General features: G+C 40.4%; 1 pseudogene; it reads right to left on the reverse strand.

Moving 5' to 3' along the window:
• Positions 1 to 17,508, reverse strand: part of LOC122063138 — a 31,385-nt pseudogene that overhangs the window by 2,627 nt on the left and 11,250 nt on the right.

Genomic DNA, 17,508 nt, shown 5'->3' on the forward strand with positions numbered 1-17,508 from the left:
GTCATGACTCTCTCTTTCTCTCTCTCTCTTTTCTTCTTTCTTATTTTACACTGATATCAGAGATTGGTCTGATCTCTAAATAATTAAGTACAGCTCCTGTTATCAGCCTACAACTAAGTAACATTCGAATCCCATTAGTGGCTGTTACCGGTTCTTCTTAAAAGAACCCACGGTTCTCTAAGAGGGGGTGATTTCATCCCCTATTTTTCTGGTTTGTGTATGGAGGATTGATTGACTGAAATCAATCATATGCTTTGAAGAATCTACTCAGATTACTGTTAGGAGTGATCGCTGGTTGGAGTTTTCTGGTTTGAAGATTGGATTACACACTATTGGAGAAATCGATTGGAGTTATCAAGGTTTTGGCTGCTTGCCAGAATCAATTTTTCCCATATCTTCCAAGTGTGATCCTTGTTTGTAAATTCCTTTTGGGGTTTTCTTTAACTTCATATCACGAACATCCAGTCCAAAATTCAGCATCATTGGAGCATTGTACACCCAACCGCAGGTTTTGAGATCTGAGTCGATTTCCCTTCGGTTGTTGATTTTGTTGAAGTTTGTCTAGAGATTTGGTTTGCTATCTTATCCTGATTGGTCAAATATTATAGATCAATCAATTGTGTGGTCTAACAAGAAGGTTAGATCGATTTTCTAGTTTATTGTTCTATGATTTTTTGTGCACTAATGGCTGACAAGAAAGGAAAGAATGTTGTCACTGAGGTAATATCCTCATCATCACATAAGATTACAGAAAAGAAGCTTGTAGGAGCTGCCAATTTTCAACAGCGGAAGAAAATTGTGCAGCTTGTTTTGACTGGTTGAGATCAACAGGATCATCTAACAAATGAGAAACCTGCTAACATGGTTTTAAGTATCTCCGATACCGATACGATACCCTCCGATACGTATCTTAAATTTAGTCAGTCGATACGATACACACCGATACGATACATTGAATTTTTTAAATCATTTCGTATCGATATATATCCTACAATACATACCGATATGCATCAATACACCACTAATACACATCGATACGATACGACATGCCTCTATACGACTCTATGAAAAATATAAAATTGAGGTAAAATGTATGTTTCGGTATGTATTGGTACGTATCGGTGAGTGTCGGTATGTATCGATCGGTACGCATCGGTATATATCAACACGTATCGGTGAGTATCGATATATATATATATATATATCGGTACGTATCGGTACGTATCGGTGAGTATCGATACGTATCGGCGCTACGGTCATATAATGGCCAATATGGGTAATTTTTCAGAAAAAAAACGATTTTTTGAAGGGTTTTTGTTCCAAAGTTGCTGTCAGCCATATTTCTCTCTAACTAAAGTGGAAATCAAGGTTGAGAACAAGGATTTTACATTTATGAGACAACTACAGACCTTGAATTCTTAGTACGATACCCTCAATTTAGTGTTTATGCATAATACATGTTATCAATAGCTTTTTTTAACAAATTCTTTATGCAAAAGTGTTTAAAAAAATGTTTTCTATCAATTTATGTGTGTATTTTTAGCGTATCTTGGTGTATCTCCGATACGATACGATACCCTCCGATACGTATCTTAATTTTGACCGACCGATACCGATACTTTAATCCTTGCCTGCTAATGACACTACATGAGATACGGTTGATGCACATATTTTGGGACAGATATTGAACTCAATGGATAACTCCATAGTTGATGTTGTTACTCACATCGATACTGTGAAGGAGTTATGGGACTATTTGAATGTTCTGTATTCTGGACAGAACAACCTCTCTCGCATCTATGAGTTGTCTCAGGAATTTTATTGGACTGATAGGAAGGGTCGGCCTCTAACTCAGAACTTTGCTGATTTCAAGAAAATGTATGAAGAGCTGAATTCTATACTCCCTATTAGTAGTGATGTGAAGATGTAAAACCAGCAGGAGCAAATTGCAGTTATAGGCTTTTTGGGAGGTCTTGGAACATAACATGACTCTGTTCGTTCTCAGATTCTTGGCCTGACAAGGTGGCATCTCTTGCAGATACCTTTTCCTGAGTCCTACGGGTATCTCGAGAGAATTCTCATGAGTCCACTCTAGTGGAAAACTCCGCACTTGCAACACAGAGTAATAATCGTGGAGCTTCACGTAGTACAGGTAATGGTGGTAATAAGGAACAATTTACTAGAAACTCCTTAGATAGTTCAGGGGCAGTACGCACATGACACCATTGTGATGAACCAGGATCATCCAATGCTTCTGTTAGAAATTTCATGGCAAACCTCCTTAAAAGCAGTTTTCCAATTCAGCTACAATTGATGAACCTTCTCAGCCTAGACAATCTAAGGTAAGATGGTCAAAATGACTGATGAAAAATTTACACGGTACAATTAGTTTCAGACTCAAGCACCTCATCCTTCCACTGCTACTCTTATTCAGACAGGTAATGCCATTTCATGTCTCTCCTCTTCTTCTTGCCCCTGGATAATTCATTCAGGTGCATCGGATCACATATCTGGTATTTCAGTTGAATTTTCTTCTTTTAAGAAATCCTCTGCTAATGTCACATTGGCCAATGGCTCAATTGCTAAGGTCAATGGTATTGGCATTGTTTGTCTTAATTCCTCCTTATCGTTATCATCTGTTCTTTATTTGCCACAATTACCATTCAACCTTCTGTTCGTAAGCAAGTTCACACAAGCTTACAATTGTTCTATAACCTTTTCTTCTGACTCATGTGTTTTTCAGGATCTTACAACGAAGAAGATGCTTGGTAGAGGTCGTAGAATTGGGGGACTGTATCTTTTTTAAGACAATTCACCTTTCATAGCCTATTCGGGTACTCTAACTCCTCATCAGGTTCATTACCGGTTGGCCATCCGTCTTTATAAAGTTTACAGAAACTTGATCCTAGTTTTAATTCTCTTTCTAGTTTAGAATGTGAGTCATGTCAGTTTGAGAAACTGCGTGTCGGTTATTCCCCTCAGGTCAATAAATGGTTTGCACCCCATTTTGCTTTGGTTCATTCGGATATATGGGGCCCTTGTCCTATAACGTCCAAGTTGGATTTTAAGTATTTCGTTACCTTTGACGACTATTCAGGATGACATGGATTTATTTAATGAAAAATCGTTCTGAATTATTTGCTATCTTTTGTACATTTGTTGCTGAAATTCAAAATCAATGTAATGTGACTATCAAAATTCTCCGAAGTGATAATGCAAAAGAGTATTTTTCTGGTCCTTTTTCTCAGTTTATGGCTGGTTGTGGCATGATATATCAGTCTTCTTGTTCAGACACTCCTCAACAAAATGGAGCGGTTAAAAGAAAGAATCATCATTTGATGGAGGTTGCTCGGTCACTTATGTTTGAAATGTAGGTAGCCAAATAATTTTGGGCTGATGCTGTTCTCACTACTTGTTATCTTATTAGTCGTATGCCTTCCTCTGTTTTATGTGGTGGAATTTCCCATTCTTTATTATTTCCTTCTGACCCACTTTTTATTCTTCCCCCTCTAGTATTTGGTTGTGTTTGCTTTATTCTTAATCATCATCTAGGTTTATCAAAGTTGGAACCTCGAGTTATTGGCTCTTTTTGGGTCACTCACGTACCAAAAAGGGATACCGGTGTTATTCCCATGTTCTTAAAAAATACTTTGTTACTGCCGATGTGTCCTTTGAGTCCACACCCAACCCAAATGAGCCCTTTGTTTTGTCTGAGTTGGATGATGATCTTCCACGTTATGTTATCCATCATTCTAATCCACAGGTTGCCACAGAGGAAGAATTGCCACCACCAGCTCCTCCTCCAGCAGTTGCTCCACAAGTTTATACTCGTCATGTTCGGGAAGCATCAACACCCCCTCTCTCTGTGGAAACTACCTTATCATCTATGGATCCTACGCCAGGTATTCCTCTTTCTGACTTAGACCTTCCAAATGCAGAATGTAAGGGTGTTAGGATCTGTACCCAACATCCTATTACTGACTTTGTGTCTTATTTTGGCATATCGTCTACTTTTCATTCCTGTCTTTCCACTATTTCTTGTCATCCTATTCCTAAGAATCTTGCAAAGGCATTATCTAGTCCTGGCTAGACGATAGCTATAAAAGGTGAACTGCTTACCTTGGAAGCAAACCAGACTTGTGATCTTGTACCGTTGTCCCTGGTAAGATGGCTATTGGTTGTCGTTGGGTTTATGTGGTTAAAGTTAACCCTGATGGGTCTCTTGCTCATTTGAAGACTCAGCTGGTCGCAAAGGGGTATGCCCAGGTTTATGGCGTTGATTATCTGGATACCTTCTCCCCTGTTGCCAAATTGGCCTTTGTTCATGTTTTTATTTCTTTTGTGGCTTCATCTCATTGACCACTATTGCAGCTTTATGTGAAGAATGCATTTCTTCACGGTGATTTGCATGAGGAGGTATATATAGAGCAACCTCTGGGGTTTGTTGCTCAGGGGGAGTGTGGAAAAGTGTGCAAGCTTAAGTAGTCCTTGTATGGGCTAAAACAGTCTCCTCGGGCATTGTGGAAAGTTCACTGATGTAGTTTGTGCATTTGGGCTGTTAAGATGTGACAGTGATCATTCAGTATTCTATCGGAAGTTCGATGGAAGGAGGATATTCCTGGTTGTATATGTTGATGAAATTGTTATTACCCGAGACGATGTCGAAGGAATCCAAAGTTTGAAAGCACATTTGCAGCAACACCTTCAAACTAAGGATCTAGGACGGTTAAAGTACTTCCTGGAAATTGAAGTTGCTCAGTCAAGAAAGGGAATTTCTGTCTCAGAGAAAGTATGTTTTGGACTTACATTCAGAAACAGGAATGTTAGGGACCAGACCCATTGACACTCCAATGGATCCAAATGTGAAGCTTATGTCTGAAGGAGGTGATGTCTTAGAAGATCCTGAGAAATACAAGAGACTGGTGGGAAAACTGAATTACTTGACTGTGACTCGACCTTACATTGCCTTCCCTGTCAGTGTTATGAGTCAGTTTCTTTCGTCTCCACGAACTTCACATTGGGATGCCATTGTTCGTATTCTAAGATCTTAAGAAAGCTCTAGGACGTGGTATGTTGTACTCAGATCATGGACATAATCGTATTGAAGGTTTTTGAAGGTTTTTGAGATGCTGATTGGGCTGGTTCTCCTGTTGATAGGAGGTCAACTACAGGATACTATACTTTTGTTGGTGGAAATCTTATGTCTTATAAGAGGAAGAAACTGGCTGTTGTAGCAAGGTCTAGCACCGAGTCTGAGTATCGTGCCATGGCTTATGTTACTTGTGAGTTAACATGGTAAAGCAGCTTTTGACGGAACTTGGATTTGAATACACTTCCTCAATGCAGTTATGGTGTGCCAACCAAGCTGCTATTCATATTGCGTCTAATCCAGTGTTCCATGAGAGGACGAAAAATATTGAGGCCGACTGTCACTTTGTTCGCGAGAAGCTACAACAAAGAGTTATTTTTACGAGTCATGTTTGTACAGGAGAACAACTTGTAGAAGTTTTTACTAAGTCCTTGGGGTGTGGTAAAGTGGACTACATTTTTAACAAGCTAGGCATGATTAACATCTATGCTCCAACTTGAGGGGGAGTGTTAGAAGACTATCATGAGAAGGAAGGAAGGAGTCCTGCGGGCTGCGCAGACTCCTCCCTTGATGTTTTCCTAAACTAACTAGGAAAGTCCTAGTTCTACTAGGACTGATGTTAGTCTAGAGGTTAGTAATTGTTGAATGGGGTAATGACTTGTGTCTACTATGACACCAACCCTCTTTATTTATAACAATGGAGAGAAGGTTCTAGAGAATTACAAAGACCATTAAACCCCTTAAGGTTCGTTTGGTAACTGACAGTTTCCCTAAAACCCATAAAACCCATTATTACAACACTCCCCCTCAAGTTGGTGCATAGATATCACTATGCTTAACTTGCAGATAATAATAGGATGAAACATCTTAATACAGACCTTTAGTAAATACATCAGCCAGTTATTCATTACTGGGAACAAAAGGCCCAGTGATAAGGCCCATATCCACCTTCTCTTTGATGAAGTGTCGATCGATCTCCACATGCTTGGTTCGATCATGCTAAACAGGGTTGTGAGCAATCCTAAAGGCAGATTTGCTGTTGCAAAAGAGCTTCATAGGAAGGGTAGCAGGAACAGCCAAATCAGTGAGAAGACCATGAAGCCATAGGAGCTCACAAATGCTATGTGCCATAACACGGAACATTACTTCAGCACTTGAACGGGCAACCACGACTTGCTTTTTGTTACGCCATATTACAAAGTTACCACCAACAAAGGTGCAATAAGTAGTAGTAAACCTGTGGTCATCAGGGGAACCTGCCCAATCAGCATCTGTGAAGGCCTCCACCCTAAGGTGATCATGATGAGAAAAAATGATGCCACGTCCTGGGGCAGATTTCAAGTACCGGAGAATATGTAGCACAGCTTCCATGTGGGTCGAGTAGGGATCATGCATGTACTGACTAACTAGGTTGACGAAAAATGCTATGTTAAGGCGTGTATGAGAGAGATAAATCAACCGCCCCTATCGGATCACCTTCTTTGCTACTCAAGTGACTATTAGCTTCAATAGGAGTGTCTGTCGGCTTACACCCCAACATGCCTATCTCAGAGAGAAGATAAAGCACATACTTCCGCTAAGACAAGTAGATTCCACGAGAAGACCTGGCAACTTCAATGCCGAAGAAGTAACAAAGTTGTCCTAGGTCTTTGATCTCGAATTCCTCACTCAAGTATCTCTTGAGGCGAGACATTTCTGTCAGATCATCACCAATAACAACAATATCATCTACATAGACTATTAGGATAGCAATCTTCCCACCAGATCTCTTGATGAACAGAGTGCGGTTGGCATTGTTTTGAGAGTAACCTATAGCAACCATAGCCTTATGGAAATGTCTGATCCAAGCACGAGGGGATTGCTTCAGCCTATACAGAGCACATTTTAGCTTGCATACCTTCCCTTAGGTTTTGAAGCAAGTGAACCTAGGAGGAATGTCCCATATACACTTCCTCCTCAAGTTCCCTATGAAGGAAGGCATTCTTCACATTTAACTACTAGAGATCCCAATCTAAGTTGGCGGCACAAGCTAAGATAACACGAATTGTGTTCATCTTAGCAACTGGAGAAAAAGTCTCCTGATAATCAATCCCATAAGTCTGTGCGAAGCCTTTGGCAACAAGTCTGGCCTCGTGTCGATCCACTGTACCATCAGCCTTCCGTTTTACTGTGAAGACCCATTTGCACCTAACTGTCTTCTTTTGTGAGGGAAGACACACCAAATCCCATGTGTCATTCTTTTTCAAAGCTTGCATCTCTTTAACCATAGCTGCTTGCCATTGTGAGTCTGCACTCGCTTCCTGCCAGGTTTGAGGAATGGACACAGAGGAAAGAGAAGACACAAAACTATAGTAGGAAGGAGAGAGTCATCAGAAACAGTTTTAGCAATCAGATGTAAAGTACAAGACCTAATGCCCTTACGAACAACAGAAGGAGGAGAATTACCAGGGTCCAAGGGGACAAGATCAGTCTCGAGAGAAGACAACTGGCATGGTAGGGTAGATGCTAGATGTGTAGTGGTCTGAGTCTGCTCTCTATGACTATTCATGTATCTCTGGCCGAGGCTCAGTAGGAGAAGTAGGAGTGTCACTCTCCCCCTGAAACGGGATACTAGCAGGGATAGCAATTTCAAGAGATGGCGGCACATCTTCCATAATGGAAGGAGACTCCCCATGAAGAGGTGTCGCAGTGTAGTATGACGCAAATTCGTGAAAGACAACATCCATAGTGACAAACCAACGCTGAGTAGGAGGATGAAAACACCGATAGCCTTTCTGAGTAGGAGCATACCCAGAAAAATACATCGGAGACCACGAGGATCAAACTTTCCACGAGGATGATGATCGCGAGCATAGAAAACACTAACAAATACCTTAGGAGGAACAGGAAAAGCAATAGAACCTTGGAGAAGATTCAAAGGGGAGCGGAAGGCATGGACCCGAGAAGGCATTCGATTGATAAGAAAGGCAGCACTGAGAATTGCGTCGCTCCAGTACTGGGGAGGAATATGCATCTCAAACATAAAAGAGCATGCTACCTCACAAAGCTGGCGATTCTTCCACTCAGCAACCCCATTCTGAGCCAGAGTATCCACACAACTAGTATGATGAATCATCCCATGATCGGAAAGGTACACTTGAAAGGACCCTTTAAAGTATTCCCAGCCATTCTCACTTCGAAGGATCTTAATGGTAGCACTGAACTGAGTCTGAACCATGTGGTGAAATTGCTGAAAGCAATAGAAGGTCTCGCCCTTGGTTCGCATCATATAAACCTAAGTAGTCCGAGAATAACAATCAATTAAAGAGACAAACCACCGATAACCATTGAAAGACACATAGCGGGATGGACCCCAAATATAAGAATGTATTAATGAAAAAGGAGTGGCACTTTTATTTTTAGAAACAGAATAAGTGATTCAAGTTTGTTTGGCCAAAACACATGCCTCATAAAAAAACTAACTCGAATTACAATTTTAAAGGAAGGAAAACTCTAGCTAAAGTTCCCAAAGGGAGATGTCCCAACCGATGATGCCACTACAGTAACTCAGAGATGGGAGGTGACGTAGAAGATGTCTGAAGAGCCTGACCAGAGACCAACGCCAAGTCATCATCAAGTAGATACAGACCACTATGTACCCTACCAGAGCCAATCGTTGCCCCTGTCACCAGATCCTGAAAAACACAATGAGACGGGAAAAATACGACTTCACAATTAAGACTGAAAGTAAGACTATTAATGGAAAAAATGTTTGTGGAAAAAGAAGGAACATACAATATAGTAGAAGGGGATAAAGAGGGGCTACAGCCAACAAAGCCCTTGCCCAGAATAGTAGAATAAGTCCCATTAGCCAATTTGACCTTACCATTACCAGAACAAGTAGTGTACTGTGAAAAAATAGACAAGCGGCCTCTCATATGATCAGAAGCCCCAGAGTCTATAATCCAAGGGTAAGAAGGGACAGACATAGTATGGCCACAAAAGGAGATACCTGACCTAGAAGAGGTGGAATGAGCAGAGCTCGTAGTGGCAGGTGCAGGAGAGTCTGGATGTGCCAAGAGGCACCGAAGGCAGTAAGCTCGTCAAATGATAGCATAGTTGTCAAGGCGTCGCCTAGGCGACGCCTTGGCGTCCAAGCGGTTTTTTAGGGCCAGGGCGAGGGACGCCATTGCTGAAGTATAAAAGGCGGTCGCCTTGGACGCCTTTATACCAAAGGTGACCGCCTTGGTTTTTTTTTTTTTTTTTCTTTTTCCAGTCTGATGTTCTCGAATGCTTCTTATGGAGGCTGCCTGCTCTTTCTATGCTTCTTCTTCTTCTCTGCTTCTCTGCTAGTGCTTCCTTTTTTTTTTCCCCTGCAAGTAAACGTAGATGTAATCTGTAATTCTGTATTATGAATTTATGATTGCATGATTATTACTGTTGTGCATTAGTGCATTAGTGCATTAGTGCTATGCTTTTTCTCTTATGAATTTTTTTTACTACTGCATGATTCCTTCTTCTCCTGCTAGTGCATTTCCCTGCTACTGTAGGTAGGTTGTAGTGCATTAGTTATTATTTTTTAGATTGCAAAGTGCATTGTAGAGGGCTATGCTTTTTCTTATTTTTTGTTACTTAGTTTCTCTCGTTGTTGTTCCTTATGTTTGTGTAGTGTTGTAGTTTATTCAAATAGATATGGCTACTAGTGGTAGTGGCGGGCCATCTGCTAGCACTGGCGCATCAACATATGATCCAAGCAAAGATCCAACTAGGAAGGCCAAATCAAAAGACCCCGGGTGGAAGTATGGATATTGGTCAGATCTTAATGATAAGAACTTAATGCGATGTACACTCTGTGGAAAAGATGCCAAAGGAGGAATCAAAAGGCTTAAGCAACATTTAATTGGTGGGTATGGAGATATATCAAAGTGCCCAAAAACAACTGCAGCAATCGCTAGAGAGATGCATGAAGCTATCATGCGAAATCAGAAGAGGAAGCCTGATGTATTTGATGAGGATTATTCTATTGGTCATCAGGAGGAAGAGGATTTGCCTGAAGAGATAGAAAGTGGAGGGCAACTCCAGTCTGGTGTACTAAGGCCCCCAATTATAGACTCCTCAATAAAGAACCTTGTACCAAGTTCTGGGACATCTTCCAAAAGGAATAAAGCTAATGTTATTACACAAGTGGCAGTAAAGGGTCCGATAGATTCTTATCTTCGATGGACTCCTAAAGAAATAGCTGGTGAGAGGAGGTCTAAAGGTTCTACCCAGACAACAATACAAAGCAGCTTAAGATCAAATGCAGACAGAAAGAAAACTAATGCATATATTGCAAAATGGTTTTATGAAGCTGGCATCCCATTCAATACTGTCAAGTTAAGGAGCTTTGAGGAGATGGTTGAAGCCATTGCACAGTTTGGGTCAGGATATAAGCCCCCTTCTTACCATGAGTTGAGAGTGCCCTTGCTACATGATGAAAAAGCTCAGATTGACTGTATCAAGAAGAAATATGAAAATTATTGGAAAAGGCACGGGCGCACTCTTATGTCTGATGGGTGGACTGACAAGAGAGGTAGACACTTGATTAATTTTCTTGTCAATTGTCCATTGAGGACTTATTTTATAGGCTCTGTAGATGTATCTAGTGAGTCTCAATATGCAGACATGTTATTTCAGCTGCTTGATAGTAAAATTGAAGAAATTTGGGAGGATAATGTGGTACAAGTAGTTACAGACAATGCAGCTAATTATGTTACAGCTGGTAGAATGTTGATGAAAAAACGGAGTAAGCTTCATTGGACTCCTTGTGCAGCTCATTGTTTGGACCTCATGTTAGAGGACATTGGCAAGTTGAAAGCTTATAAAACAACAATAGAGAGGGCAAAAACAATGACAAGTTTTATCTACAGACATTACAAACTTGTTGATGCTTTGAGGAAAAAGACAAATGGAATAGATCTGCTGAGGTCTGGTGTTACAAGATTTGCTACCTCATTCTTGACACTACAAAGTTTGTACAAAAACAAGGATGCCTTGAAGCAATTATTTGTATCTGATGATTGGAATAGTTCTAAGTTGTCCAAGACAGAGGCAGGTAAGAAAGTACTTGAGACAATACTTGCACAAACATTCTGGAACAGTGTACTAGATTGCTTAAGAGCATCCCAACCAATTTTAGTTGTCTTGAGGTTAGTAGATGGTGATGAGAGGCCTGCATTGCCTGAAGTTTATTTGGCAATGGAAATAGCAAAAAAAAAGATAAAAGTAAATTTTGCCAACAAAGAACGGTCATGGAAGAAGGTGTTAGCAATTATTGATGATCGTTAGGAGGTCCAAATGGATCGACCTTTATATGCTGCTGCCTTTTACCTAAATGCTAGCAAATATTTTGACTACATCAATGATGCCCCTTTTGAAGAATCATGTAAAATACAAGATGCATTCATGTCAGTTATTGAAAGAATGGTGCCCGACTTAACTGTGCAAGACAAGATCATACGTGAGTCTCAATTGTACAGAAAATGTGAAGGTAGCTTTTCAAGGAGTTTGGCTTTTAAACAACGGATAGTCGGTGAAGGAGCATTGGATCCTAGTAAGTACTAAGTATTTTTTTTTTTAATTTTAATAAGTATTTAACAATATGTGTATCTAATTTTTTCCTTATATATAGTCTCTTGGTGGCAAACACATGGATCTTCGGCCCCTACGCTTCAACAATATGCAATACGCATATTAGGCCTTTGTTGCTCCGCTTCCGGTTGTGAGCGCAATTGGAGCACATTTGATTTTGTACGTATGATCTTGTATATTAGTTTGTAATTATATTTTTTACATCTATTTCTTGACTCAAATAAAGAGTATTTATGGATTCAGATTCACACCAAGAAGAGGAACAGACTAGAACATCAACGCTTGAATGATCTAGTCTATATCCAATACAATCGTCGGCTTCATTCAAGGTTCCAAGAAAGAAGGGAAAAAGGCAGCAATTGTGATCCATTAATTCTTGATGAAATGAATTGGAGTAGTGAATGGATAACAGGGGATCAAGAAGATAGAGATTTAGTCCATCCTGGAGACGACCTCACATGGGGAGATGTTGATAGAGCAGTTGGTGCATCTACATCGGTGGGGGGTCGTAATTTACCTAGGAGGGCTCAAGGATCAACAAGTGCAGCCAATATTTGCTACACACGTCGTGGTAGGGGAAGGGTCACTATTGAGGAATCATCAGATGATGAAGTTGAAGAAGAGGTCCACGATGTGGTGCGTGATGATGAAGATATTGAAGAAGACTTTGGTGATGGGCCAACTGATTCTATGAATCAACAACAACAGGAGGGAGAAGAATTAGATGTTGATTTGTTAGCTTGATTATGGTTAAACAAGAACAAAGTTTAGATTGATGGTTTATTTTGTTGTTTTAAAATTTATACTTTAAAGCTTACTAAAGTTTAGCATTTTGGTTTATTTTTATGTTTCTTAATTTCCATTAGGTGTTTTTAATTCTCCCCAGGTAGGATTGGAACCCATAACCTATCACCTATCATGAGTCATGACTCATATATTAAGGAACAAGGTTTCTCTTGTTGCTTAGTGTTTTAGTATCACTAACTTATATGTATTGATTGACAGGGGGTTAAACATTAAAATATCATGGTTCATGGACTCATGGTCTATGATGGACTTTGTGGATCTCGTTTTGGGCATCATAGAGGTAAGTATATCTAACTACATACTTAAATAGTTAAATATTATATTATTTATAATATTTCATTAGGAATTATATATTGTTATGCACTTATGCCTTTTGTTTAATTTATAGCTTTTTTTTTATGAATAATTTTTTTATTTTTTGTTGTGTATTCTCATGTTAGAACATATATCACTTTGCAATTTGCATTGATATGAATTTCATGTTGAATGTTGATTCTTGTCTCTTGATGTTGCTTAAAGTGTGTACTTTTTTCCCTTGATGTTGCTTAAAGTCGTGCTTCTTGTATTTTGATATAACTTAAAGGCTTGATTTTTTACAAGCAATTTAAAATTAAGTATATCATTGTTATACAGTTGTACTAGATATTATAGATATATTAAAAAAATAGTAACGTCTTTTTTGGCGCCGTATTCGCCGTAAGGCGGGCGCCTTCTCGCCTAAGCGCTTAGACAGCCCTCCAGCGCCTTGGTTCGCCTTGGCGCCGTGACAACTATGAATGATAGCAAGGCTACTGAGGAGCTAAGAGCAGAGTCAGAGTCAGGGCTCTCAGTATGGTTAGCCTACCCAGAAGTACCGGCATAACCCTTCCCTCGCCCTTTCCAGATGTATCAGTAGGACGACCATGAAGCTTCCAACAGTGCTCCTAGGTGTGACGCTCCTTCCCATAGTAATCGCACGATTCCCACTTCACTGAAGTCCTAGAAGAGGAGCCACCAGACTATGGAGCTGCACTAAGGGACTAACTACCAGAAACAAGTGCAGATCTCTCAGTAAGAGTGGCAGCTTGTTGTGGAATCATAGTGGTACGTTGACTGTCCTCAAGTTGGATCATAGCATAGGCTTGATCCAAGGCAAGAAAGGAGTCACGACTCAAAACCTGGGACCGCAACTGATCAAACTCCATATTCAGACCTGCCAGAAAGTTATAGACCCTGATTTTGTCCTCTCGCTTCTGAAACTTGGTGACATCTTCAATGGTGGAAGGAGTATACTCCTCATAGAAATCCAACTCAGCCTATAGTGACCGCAATTCATAGTAGTACCATAACAGAGTGAGCCCTCTCTGCCTCAGATCACAAACCTTCTTGCGAAGCTCAAGGACCTGAGCATCATTCCCTGCTTGGGAATAGATATCCTAGACAGACTTCTAGATCTTCGCAGCAAAGTCAAAGAGGAGATAGCCACGCGAAAGCTGTGACATGGAATTGACGCAAACAGGAGCTACAATTGTTGCTACGGCTGGTTACCCGAGCATGGGCACTACGGTCACTTAAGGAAGGCCATAACCAGAGAGTTGGCACTCTCCCACTTGTCAAGGTGGTCGGACGCTTCGTGGTTCCAGTGAGGTACGCGTAATAGCCACGGGACTTGATGGAGATGCAGACCGAGCATGACCATAGTTAGCAAATTCGGATTCGGGAATTATTCGGGCGGATTCGGAATAATTTGATTGATTAATTTAAGGATTCGGTCAAAAAAGCGAATATGACTTTTTTTTTTTTGTTTTTTTGTTTTTTTTTTTAAATATTGTTTAAGTGGACCGAATAATTCGGTTTAATTCGGTTCGGCCCGAATTATTCGCGTTTTAAATTCAAATTAGTAAAATTCGCGTTTTTTACCGAATTTATTTTTAATTCGGATTCGGTCAGAAGTTTTTATTTAATTCGGAAAAATTCGGTTCGTCCGAATAATTCGCGAACTATTCGGCCGAATTGCTAACTAGGAGCGTGACCACATAAGGTAGTTTGTGCTATCAAGCTTGATAGCACAAGGAGGAAAGGTAGAAAGAGCCGTGGTGTCTCCGCCAATAGAAGCAGATGAGATGGTAGACATGGTTGCTAATTAAGGGGGCTATGCAAATAGAAGAAACATTAGCTAGAGATAGAGAAAGCACCAAAATAACCAGAAAAAGCTATAAAAATCGATAAAGGGTAAAACCCTGAGAAAACGATTTTGGAGATAACTCTAGAACAAATACCTCAAACAAAAAAATTGTCGATACATACCACCTCAAGGATAAGAGGCACTAATCGTAACAAACATCAAGACAATCGGAGCATTGAGCGGGTAAAAAGCATCCCGACAATGAAAAGATGTTCTCAAGGAGAACCCTGAAAAAGTGATGAAAAAAGGTTCTGGGTCTCTCAGATCATTGTAGAAGAGAGTCTAAGAGACCAGGGGAAAGATGGGTGGAGGCTAGAAACCCTCTTGGTGGTTTAAGAAGCTCCCACCACAAGAGTGAAGCAGATAAAGAGAGATGGAGGGAGGCGCAGATGAAGGAGGCGTTGGGAGAGAGAAAGAGTGAAATGAGAAAAAGGCAAAGAGATGGAGAAGAGGGAGAGCCCTTAGGGTTTCGGATCCTAAGGCTCTGATACCATGTTGAATGGGGTAATGACTTGTGTCTAATATGAACCAGCCCTCTTTATTTATAACAATGGAGAGAAGATTCTAGAGAATTACAAAGACCATTAAACCCCTTAGGGTCCGTTTGGTAACTGACACTTTCTCTAAAATCCATTATTACAACAGTTATCCTAGTCCAACTAGGATTGGTATGTAACTCTAGAAGTTAGTTATCCTAGTCCAACTAGGATTGGTTAGCTAATTAGTTTTCTATTACGTCTTTATATTTCTAGTCCTACTAGGACTGCTGTCCTATTCATAGTTTACTTGTAATAGACATTTCTATATAATGAGAAGAAGAGGGCAGACCCAAATCAGCCAATTGGGACTCCCTTACCCAAAGTCATGACTCTCTCTCTCTCTCTCTCTCTCTCTCTCTATTTTCTTCTTTCTTATTTTACAATGTCCAAGTACTCAAATAAAATAAAAGAGTCGTACCTCAGCAATCCCATTCATGTTAAATCTTTGGACACCATCCCCGTCAATTGAAAATCCAAGGAAAGGGCAGGGAATGCTACCTTCTGTATGAGCAATCTGTCTACTACATACATTCTCACTGCTACTACCTGGTTGACCATTAGAGCTGTCAAAAATAGAGAGAAGTTCTACTGGAAGTTGCTGTGATGAGCTTGGAGCCATATCATTAGCAGGAATTTTAGCCTTAGGCAGCTGTGGAACCATTATCGGAGACTCAGGCAGTGTTAAATCATTAAAATTCCCATGCTCAGAGGCCCTTGCTCTGGCCTCACCATTGATAATCCTTCTAGTTCTAACAGATGTAATACCATCTCTGGTTGGGACCCAATTTCTGGTCCTCCTTGAAGGCTGTTGAGATGATGGGCATTCAGAAAGTGAGGGGGTAGGACAAGATATGGAACTTCTCTGAATTCTAAAACTTCCTCCTGTTGATGATCCACATATGCTCTTTGCTCTAGAAGCAGAGCTCTCTCCATCCATATTTCTCCTTTTCACGTCAGTCCTACTGCGACTTGATTCCAATGATAAACTTGAGGGAAGAATGTCAGATACAGATGTGAATCCAAGATTTCTCAGACCATTCCGGTTTGCATTAGAAGTTTGAACACGAGAAGCAAGTTTTGCAATGTGAATGGTGTTTCTAGATATCATATTGTCACTGCCCACTTCTGTTGTACCCACAGAAAGACTCTTAAGAACACCAGATTCAGCATCTTCAGGCTCAAGTCTTGTTTGAATGACAGAAGATGAAGCTATTCTTTCCGAAAGTTGTGTCTCTCCCTCCTCACTTATAGTTCCAGAGGGAACTGTGTCGTTGTTAGAAGACAATTTCTGGGCTTCTCGCTGAGACTTTCTAGTGCCACTTACACCAGAGTAAATCTTAGAGGAGCTTCCAGATATTGCTTTGCCACTTGCAGACGGAAAGGATGCCTTAAATATCTAGCTCTATCTACAGTACTACTCTGACTGCCCTTTATTGAATTATGTCTGGTGCCGCATCCTAGTCGGTTGCAATATTGGATGCTTCAATCCTCATTATTTGATGAATCTCTGAAAGCAAGGCCAGACCCTTTTCTAGCAACACCAAGCCCACCAACAGCTCTTTTACCATTGCATTCATCCATGTGCAACAGAGTATCTTCAGTACTGCAACAGTAAAATGACAAATGCTATTCAGTAATAAATTCAAGTTGAAGATAATTAACACAACTTTATGAAAAAGGAAATCCATGTAGAAACGTAACCCTAAAACGATGCAGAAGATAATGGAAAAACAAAACAAACAATACACAGATTTTTACGAGGTTCGGCAAGGCTGCCTACGTCCCCGATGAGATGAGATCCTGCTTCACTATCAATGGAGAATAGGGTTACAGTGCTCGTCCTCACACCTCTCAGTATTGCTTGCATCACAGAGAAAGAAACCCTCGCTACAAATATATAGCGAAAAAACCCTAATCCGGAAGTACACAATTGCCCTCAAATAAAAAATTCGAGTGGGACCGCCGTCCTGCCTGTCTAGGTGCTGCACCAGTACTCCCTGGATTAAACTGCGATGGAATACAAGACATCATACACCAACAATCTCCACCTTGGCTTGAATTCTGTCGAGCCTCCTGTAAAGATAACTTGTAGACGTCTTTATCATTGTACCTCATTAGAGGTACAAACCCGCACCTGTTTGGTGCGTCCATCATCTTCAACAATGAGTAATATTAATCAAGTCCAAACAAGACTCGAACTTCTCTTTAGTAATTGGCTTCATAAAAATATCTACAGGATTGAGATCTGTATGAATTTTTCTCAAGTGAATATTGCCTTCTAACACAAGCTCCCTGATCTT

This window comes from Macadamia integrifolia, unplaced genomic scaffold (assembly GCF_013358625.1).
Source record: "Macadamia integrifolia cultivar HAES 741 unplaced genomic scaffold, SCU_Mint_v3 scaffold1208, whole genome shotgun sequence".
Lineage (NCBI taxonomy): Eukaryota > Viridiplantae > Streptophyta > Magnoliopsida > Proteales > Proteaceae > Macadamia > Macadamia integrifolia.